This window comes from Ipomoea nil, unplaced genomic scaffold, assembly GCF_001879475.1.
Source record: "Ipomoea nil cultivar Tokyo-kokei standard unplaced genomic scaffold, Asagao_1.1 scaffold3069, whole genome shotgun sequence".
Taxonomy (NCBI): domain Eukaryota; kingdom Viridiplantae; phylum Streptophyta; class Magnoliopsida; order Solanales; family Convolvulaceae; genus Ipomoea; species Ipomoea nil.
Window position 1 is genome coordinate 2,594,127 of NW_017619497.1, and position 10,218 is coordinate 2,604,344.

Below are 10,218 nucleotides of genomic sequence, written 5' to 3' on the forward strand. Positions count from 1 at the left end.
AGGTTAACCAATCAACTAAGATTAGACACACTGTTTATTGACACTCCCATAATAACTACGATACGGTACAAACTCAAATATTGGCATAACGTATTGTTAATTTTACTACTAATCAATTAATGGCAATGTGTTAAATTGACAGTCATTAAAGTTGTTCATCAACTAAAAATGTTCAAAATTGGATAGGGTAGTCATGCAATTGTTATATCGTGCACTAGTACGCGCAATGCATTATGCGCCCTAAAAATCTCCTGTTTCGTATGTATAAAATTGTATAGTAGAATAGATATAAACTCCTAACATAATACACATAATCTTAACATAATATATAATACACATGAACTCTTAACATAATACACATAAATTCTTAATATAATATACATAAATTCTTAGGACGCATAATGCATTGTGCACCTTGATGCACGATATAATTTGCCCTAGTCATGTATATCGAATAAATTAAAATGGATCAAAATCAGTTTAAATTGAATCATTCAAGTTAAATCAAAGAATTTTTTTTCTTCTTTATAACTTATCCAATTACCTATTAATAGATTTTTTTTTTTTTTATATATTCATAGATTGCTAGCTTATGATCAAATTGCATCTACTTCTTTGTTTTGAAAGTTACAAGTTACTGGCTCTTACATTGTAGTATCTGTTCATATACTTTCTCAACTTACTGAAACACAAAGAACCAATAACGCCTCCACTAAAGCTTGAATTCATAATCTTCCAAATGGAAGTCCAACCCGGATACCATTAGACCACATAGTCCTGATACTATAATAATAATAATAATAATAATAATAATAATAATAATAATAATAATAATAATAATAATAATAATAATAAATAAATAAATAAATAAATAAATAAATGAATGAATAATAAATGAATCAAGTAATGTTACTGAAATGAAAACTAAAAATATTATTTAGTTTCAATTTCAGTTTATCATTCAAATTAAATTAAATCAAAATTTAATCAATTAATTTATTTCGATTTTTGGTCTTCAACTTAAGTATTCAATTCAAATTTAATTTAATAAAAACGTCAAATCTAACTATTTGATTTTATTTATGTAATAATCATTAAACCAAATCAAATCTATGGGATATCCACCGCCAGTTAATATATGATGTTTAATTAAAGAATCATTAAAGTTATAATAAAAGAAGTGATCCAGTGGTGAAACATGATTATTGTATCAATACTCTCTTAGTCAGCGAGTTAAATTTATCATACAAGGTCTAGCTACTGTAATTTACTTCTCTTGTGTGATGACTATTATACAGGAACATAATTTACACAATATATATTATCATATATGATTTTCGCCCGTACGGGTTTAACTCAATGTACGGATTGAATTGAACTTCGGCGACCAACAGTGTACGGATTATGCCTAAAATGGTCAGATCCTTTGTGCACATCGATACGATATTTGACCATGTCTGCTAAATTATTGAGTACCGTAATTTACATCTTTCTAAATATTTTATCAAGCTGGGATGTGGGAGCTTTTGGGATCGGGAATTCACGTTATGGGAGAATTAATGTTATGATTGTGGGGATTTGGAAATTAATAAATGTTGTTTAGAAGGGCGAGCTTAGTAGAATATTAGATAAGTGGAATGGCATGCAAAGATTAGACAAAAAAGAATAAAGGGGTAGGAAGTTGATGCTAAGTTGTAGTGAAAAGTCATCATGAAAATTTGTGCATGAGCGGTATCATTGTGCCTCTTTCAAACCTATCACAATCATCATTTTCTACTTTTTTTTTTTTAATAAAAATAAAAATTAACGTATTAACGTAGTAAATGCCGACGTAGATTATTATAGGGTGTTGCTATTTGTACCACCCTTTGACCAAAAGACATCTTGAAATTGTAAAAAGTGAAAGTTTTTAATAATTAATAGAGGGTGTAAATAGCCAAATGAAAATACATTTTGCTATTTGCACCACCTGATCAAACTTACAATTGATAATTTATTAATTCATTATTTAATTAATTAAAATATTAAAAAAAAAAAAACTGAAAGGCAGCCCAGAGGGTCGCCTTCTCACCGGAGAAGGCGACCCATGAAGGCAACCCACTGTGGGTTGCCTTCCCAGCTGCCTTTTTAGGGGAGAAGGCAGCCCGTCGCCTTCTCTTTTTTTTTTTTTTTTTTTTTTTTAAAATTTAATATTTGGATGGTTAAAAAAATTGAATAATAAATATTAATTTTGACCACATTTAATAATGGTGGACATTTATATTTGCACCACTTATAAAGCTATTAGACCTATTAAATAGGTGGTGCAAATAGCAAAATAGGTGGTGTAAATAGAATTTCCCTTATTATAAAAGCTAACAAATAAATTATATATAAGTGATAAGTGTAGTTTAAAAAATAAAATTTTATTAAAAAGTATTAATTTAAGTGAGAGGAGTTGAGTCACTTAAATATGTAATCAAACTCCACTGAATTAATTTGTTTATTTTAGACTAAGTAGAAAGTATATTGTAGTTTAATGACACCTCTGTGACTCTCCTAGAGTCCGCATGGAAGATCATAGGTTCAAATTCTAACCTCAATAGGTTGAGAAAGAATATATAGACAGATACTACATAAATTAAAATTTTACATAGAATATAGTATAGCAAATATATATGACGAACTATTTTCACACGCAATTGTAACATCAACTACTATTTATTGATTTATTTTTGGTGAGGATGAAAATCAACAACCACTATCCAAGATTTCAAGAATATGCATAGGGTAAATCTTACTTTTCTATCACCTAATGTGATGAGCTCAACCGAGAAGATGTTGACAAGAATTGAACTCATGACATATATGTACGAGAGTCATGCTCCACTTATTCGACAACTTCTTTAAATGATGATCAGCTACTATACTTTTGATATATTCTAGATGATGTTAAGATTAATAAATTATTATTAGTATTCTTTTGAAATACTCATAATTATTTACAAGGTAGTAAATGTTCTATACTTTCTCAAATATTTTTAGCTTAAAGAATCTAAATTCCTACCACCAAGGTTTATGACCACCCATTTAGAATGATAACCATGATGCCATCATACGACAGGGTAGTTGACCGTTTCTACAAATTATTATTATTAGAAAAATGCTAATTACCCTTAATTTTACTACTCTTAAACCAATCACTTCATGATATGGCAAAATCGTAAGCATTATTTTTTTTAAAATTTTTTTTATATATATAGTTTTAACTTTACTAATGTCTAGCACACTTGATGTTATCGCATCATGTAATGACTAGTTGGTGAGTAGTAAAATTAGCGGTGTATAGCCTTTTTGGTAACTAAAGTTAGGGGCTGGGTCAATTGCAATTTTGACTTTTAAAATATGCAAAAATGGTCAAATTAGTCTTAATCTCACCACTAATTATATACTACAATATTTATTTTGGTCTCTCTCTAGTTACAATAACAATTGTTAGTTTTATCTTAAAATTTATACATGTTCTAATCACTGATGTAAAAACAAAAAACATAGATGTCTGATAATTAATTTATAATGCATCAAATATACATGTGACCATTTATGAAATTTGTTAATTGAAATCCTTAAATTGCCAGCTTGATGCATAATTTTAAATTTAAGAGTACAATTGACTCACCCCTTTATAATTATACATTAATTTGACCATTTCTTTCTATTTTGCTAACTATCATGTAGTGTGATGATATCTTGGTTACCATTCCGAATGAGTGGCTATAAGTTCGAATCCACAAACACTACCTTGTAAAGAATAATGAGTATTTAAAAAAAAAACCTATTAATATGTCATTTATAATTTCATATTAGCTAATAATTAGCTTAAATTGCTTTATTTTATCGTAAATTAATTAAGAATGCTATTTAGACTAAATATTTACCTAATAAAAAAATGTGATATTTGTCAAAATTGTTTTATATTCATTGACTATCTCTAAATTGGTTGACTATATTGCCAAGTTAGTTATGTAAAATCATGTCATATAATAAAAGACTTTGTATTTTTTAAAAACTAGTATTTGCACCCGTGCGATGCACGGAATGAATATGTTGTAATATATTAAGAATATATGAATCGATATATAATTATTTAAATTAGAACATCAAATATTATATAGTGCACTTAAAGATATGATTTGAATCGTTTATATATTTTGATGTTATCATTGCTTGAATTTGTGCACATAATTGCTCAAATTAATAGCTAATGTCTAGATGTACGGATGCGGTCTTATAATTTTGAAGAGTTTTTATATCATTGTTTAGTATTTTCATACATTAGGTAAATGTGCTCGTTCTCTAACAACTCAGTTATAGAAATGAATTGCTATCCATATTCATTTGTATGGAAGATATATTTTTTTGTCTAGATATATAGCAATTTTTTCATTTAAAAAAAAAAATTAATATCACCGATTATATTTACACATTATTGAAACCTCTTTGTAGACGACATTGGTAGTGACAACACAATCTTGTTCATCTTCATCTAGAGCTAACATCTTCTCCATCAGGACGGGTTACTTGGGTGAAAATATATAATGGTAGAATATCACTCAATTAGTTATCCTTTTATATTTTCAGTCAATTCGTAATATCATATTCATTTTCAGCCAATTATTCTTTTTTTTTTTATAATTTTCAATCAATTAGAATATCAAATGCAGTGATATTTTTACCTAACTTCCGTTCCATTTTTAATTGATGATGTATATATTATTATTGAAATATTTCCGTTCCATTTTTAATTTACCTTTACTATTGTTTAAAATATGCATTTACTATTGATAATGTAGAATATTATTATTGGAATATTTTCCTCCAATTTTTAATTTTCATTCCATTTTTAATTAAAATGCAATGATCTTACCATTTTTTTAGTCAATTATAGATCATTTTTTATTTGCAGTCAATTATTAATATTCATTTCCTTTTATATTTTCAGTCAATTAGTAATATTGGATTCATTTTCAGTTAATTATTCTTTTTTATTTCCAATCAATTAGTCAATTAGAATAAAGATGCAGTGATATTTTTACCTAATTTTCGTTCCATTTTAATTTAATGATGTAAAATATTATTAATGAAATATTTTCGTTCCATTTTTAATTTATCTTTACTATTTTTTAAAATATGTCTTTACTATTTGATGATGTAAAATATTATTATTAAAATATTTCCTTTCCATTTTTAATTTTCCTTTACTTCTAACCCAAAAAAAAAAAACAAAAAAAAAAAAACAAAAAAAAAAAAAAAGACTTTGGACTTCTCAATATTTGCCCACATTGATTTTTTTTTGGTAAATCCAGGGTTTCCACCGTTGGACACAGTGACTAATCTCCTCGCTAAATTGTAAGCACCTCTTTTGGATGGGACAGCTGGCTTAGAGATTTAAGACTGCTCCATTCCCAAATCCAAGAATCGAACCCTTGACCTTTGGTCAAGGATGGATGAGTTCCTTATACTCAACCACACCCTTCAGGTTACTTGCCTACATTGATGGGCAAGCAATTATGTTTGTAAGAGGAGCATTGCTCCTCTTTTCAAACATTTTCAATGTGAGATCAAAATGATCCCACATCATTTACAAAGGGAGCCCGTGACTCCCTTGTCTTCTCCTTATTTTTTTTTAAATTTTAATTTTATTTTGTATATTGGTTTGGATTATTATTATTATTATTATTATTATTATTATTATTATTATTATTATTATTATTATTATTATTATTATTATTATTATTGACAAATTTGTCATTTTAACAATTTATCTTTAATCAAAACACCAAAAATATTATTTAATAACTAAGTAATTTGCTCCAAACTGCTAAAATCTAAAACAACACATATATTTTGAGTTAATCTTTCCTAACCCCCAATAATAAATAATAAATAATAAATAATAAATAAAACTAAATTATTATTATTATTATTATTATTATTATTATTATTATTATTATTATTATTATAAATGTTTGTATATCGTTTTGTTTGGACATATATATTCATAATTTTTGAATTTCATATTCACAATTATTAAATCTCTATATTCATAATTACATAACTATATGTTTATAATAATGCTCACAACACTATGTTTATAATTATAGAACTATATATTCAAATTATAGAACTATATATTCATAATTATGAACAATTTTTGAACTGTGTCTACTTTGCAAGATGGACACGGTGCCACAGCATAATTTGTCGAGTCAATAATACTAAAAAAAAAAGTCTTTGGACTTCTCAATACTTGTCCACATTGATGGGCAAGAAATTATATGTTTGTAAGAGAAGCAATGATCCTCTTATATAGAGGAGCTCTTCAATGTGGGATCGAAATGATCCACATCATTTACAAAGGGAAGCCACCTTTGTCTTCTTCTTATTTTTTTTTTAATTTTAATTTTAATTTGTATATGGTTTTGTTTGGATTATTATTATTATTATTATTATTATTATTATTATTATTATTATTATTATTATTATTATTATTATTATTATTATTATTATTATTATTTATGAATTAATAGATTTTATTTAATTTCCATTTGAGATTTACTTACCAAATAAGCTTTACTACAAAAGTTTGGGGGGGAGGGGGGGGGGGGGGGGGGAATGAATTAGGATGATTTTGTTTTTAATTATATATAGATAAATTGATTCTATTTCATTTTTTAAGCAAAATCTTCCTTAAAGATTAATAGTAAAATAAAGCTAACTTATTAATAACCGATTCTATTACATTTTTTTACGCAGAATTTTTCTTAAAGATTAATAGTAAAATAAGGTTAAATTATTAATAATCAATTCTATTCAATTTTTTATGCAAAATCTTTCCTAAAAGATTAATAGTATCTTAATGATTCTTTTTCTTATACTGCTTATTGATTCTTTTCCATTTTTCAGAGTGTAGAAAAAATTCACATGACTAACATTTTCTTCCATTCGTTTCTATTTTTCCATATTATTATTAATTTCCTTCCCAATATTATTCTATATTGTTTTGGCGTACGACTTCCTTCCATTCATTTCTATTTTTTCATATTATTATTAATTGTTTAGGCGGGAACTTGTAAATGAGGATATTGTTTTTATTAATTAATAGAGAATATGGATTACCAATTAAAATTAAAGTTTTTATTATAATTGAACAATAATATTACCAATTATTATTTGAAGATTTTGTAAAACAGTAAGTAAAATTGTATTACGAATAGGAAAATATATGTACTTTAATTTTAATTTAAATTATTAATAATTAATTCTATTTATTTTTTAACAAAATCTTCCTTAAAGATTAATAGTAAAATAAAGCTAAATTATTAATAACCGATTCTATTACATTTTTTACGCAGAATTTTTCTTAAAGATTAATATAGTAAAATTAAGCTAAATTATTAATAACCGATTTTATTAATTTTTATGCAGAATTTTTCATAAAGATTAATAGTAAAATAAGACTAAATTAGTAATAACCAATTCGTTTGTTATTTTTTACGCAAAATCTTTCGTAAAAGATTAATAGTAAAATATCTTAATGATTATTTTCCTTATACTGCTTATTGATTTTTTTTTTTCATTTTTTCAGAGTGTAGAAAACATTCACATGAATAATATTTCCTTCCATTATTTTTCATACTTCCATATTATTATTAATTTTCTTTCCAATATTATTATTAATTGTTTGGGGGTACGACTTCCTTCCATTCTTTTTTATTTTTTCATATTATTATTAATTGTTTAGGCAGGAGCTTGTAAAGGATGATTTGTTTTTATTAATTAATATAGAATATAAATATAGATTAATATAGAATATACATTACCAATTGAAATAAGTTTTTTTTTAAATATTATATTGAACAATAATATTACTAATTATTATTATTATTATTATTATTATTATTATTATTATTATTATTATTATTATTATTATTGGTTCACATAGTTGAATTATTATTTTTATTTAATTATTATAAACATAAATGATATTTTACTAATTAATTTATGATATTTATCAAATTGTATTTTTTAAATATAGTGTTTTATCCATGCATTGCACGGAATTTTATTTTTGTTATTATGAATTTAAAATAAAAATAGAAAAAATAAAAAGATGTTAAAATGTACAATATAATAATATAGTTGGACTTTTATATATTTAGTTAGGTATCTATTTCATAACATACAAAATTAAAATTTAAATTTTGGCATGGTTAATATATTCTCTAATCATGTACATATTTAGATAAATTTATAGAAAAAATTCATATAATTAAGTTGATTTATTCCAAATTGTATTTCATATCTATATATGAAATTTAAAAATATGAATAATAAAAACTAAGAGAATTGTACTTAGAAATCAATAAAAAATGTAAATTCTAAATTTTGTATGAATAAATAAATATTCTATAAAATTACCATAATAATAACACAAAAGAAGGAAAGAAAAATTATGAGAATAATCTATATCTATATATAATTAAAAGTAAAATCCTCCTAACCAAGTTTATCCCCAAAACTTAGGGGCATATATATATAAATTGCATATATTTACCATACATGCATATTTTGTGTTTGTATAGTCTAATTCTTGGTATCAAACATTTGAATGGTAATAAACGGGGGAAAATGTCAACATACAAATGATAATTCTTTCATTATTATACTAATTTTAATGGTAATTCATTAATTACTATATTTCACGATGAGTCATGCCCATCATTTTTCAAGAAACATAGAAATGAAATAGTCAATTATTAAAATTGTTTATGATTTCGTTTTTAATTTTTGTCTAAAGTTAAAGATATATATTTTCGGCGATTATAACATTTTTTGTATTAACTGAAAATTTGAAAGTTTTACCTTTTTTTGAGATCTCTTACCATTTTATAATTTCAATATTGTGCTATTTTGAACTCATCCATGGTGTATAAATACACTCTATATGTCCATACAAAATCCATTGATGATACATTTGTACTCAAGAGTAAACTTCTCCTTAAACTAAATTCGGGTGTCAAGAAAATCTCCGTTTTCAATCATAATGATATTCCTATTTCTGAGTCTCTCATCACCGTTCGGTACATCAATGATGTCTGGATTTCTGGGTCTTCCATTGCTCCCTTTGATCCGTATGATTGTGCCATTGCCAGTATTTTTTTATTTGGGTTCAGTACAACGTGGATTTTTTTGGGAGGTTTCTCTAATTAAATTTTTGGTTTAAAATTTATATTTCCTTTGTATTTTATTTTATTACTTGTTTATTTATTTATACTAATATGTGAATGGAGGAACACAAAATCTGAAATTGTATTTGTTATTTATTTCTTCTTTTTAAATAATCATTACTTTTGTGTTTTACAAAAATTTAGAAAAAATCAAATATAGCGAGATTTTTAATAGGTTAAACAAACACTCTACTCAAGTTGTGATATATATATATATATATATATATATATATATATATATATATATATATATATATATATATATATATATATATTAATTATAAAAATGCTGTAAAATGAACTCTGCTTGGTAAAAAAAAAAACATAGAAACTTGAATGGCATGTACAAATCTCGAAGTCAACATACCAACTCTAAGTTTTAGAAAATCTTACAAAATTATCAAAATTACCGTCTTTATCATCCTCGATCGCATCTCTACAATCTTCCATAAAAACTAAACCAACAGAGTTCTGTTACAAATGCTCTTCCTCCTCAATTTCCTTTTGTTGAAGCAAAGCCTTCTTAAGTATCTTCAAACTCATATCAGATGATATAAACTGCAAAACATATTGAAGTACGTGAGAATATAGTTAGAAAAATATAAAAAATTTATACAAAAAGAAAGCAGAGAAATGAGTCTGAGATTCTTTGATTGAAGAAGTCATTGTATTTATAGGTAGAAAATACTAATTCAAAAGGAAATTATAATAATTTATTTATTTAAGGGAAAATATAATAATTTATTTATTTAAGGGAAAATATAATAATTTATTTATTTAAGGTAACAACATTATTATTATTATTATTATTATTATTATTATTATTATTATTATTATTATTATTATTATTATTATTATTATTTATTTTCCATTTGACATTTACTTACCAAATATGTTTTACTACAAAAGTTTTGGGGGGAAAATTTGTTAGGAGGATTTTACTTTTATA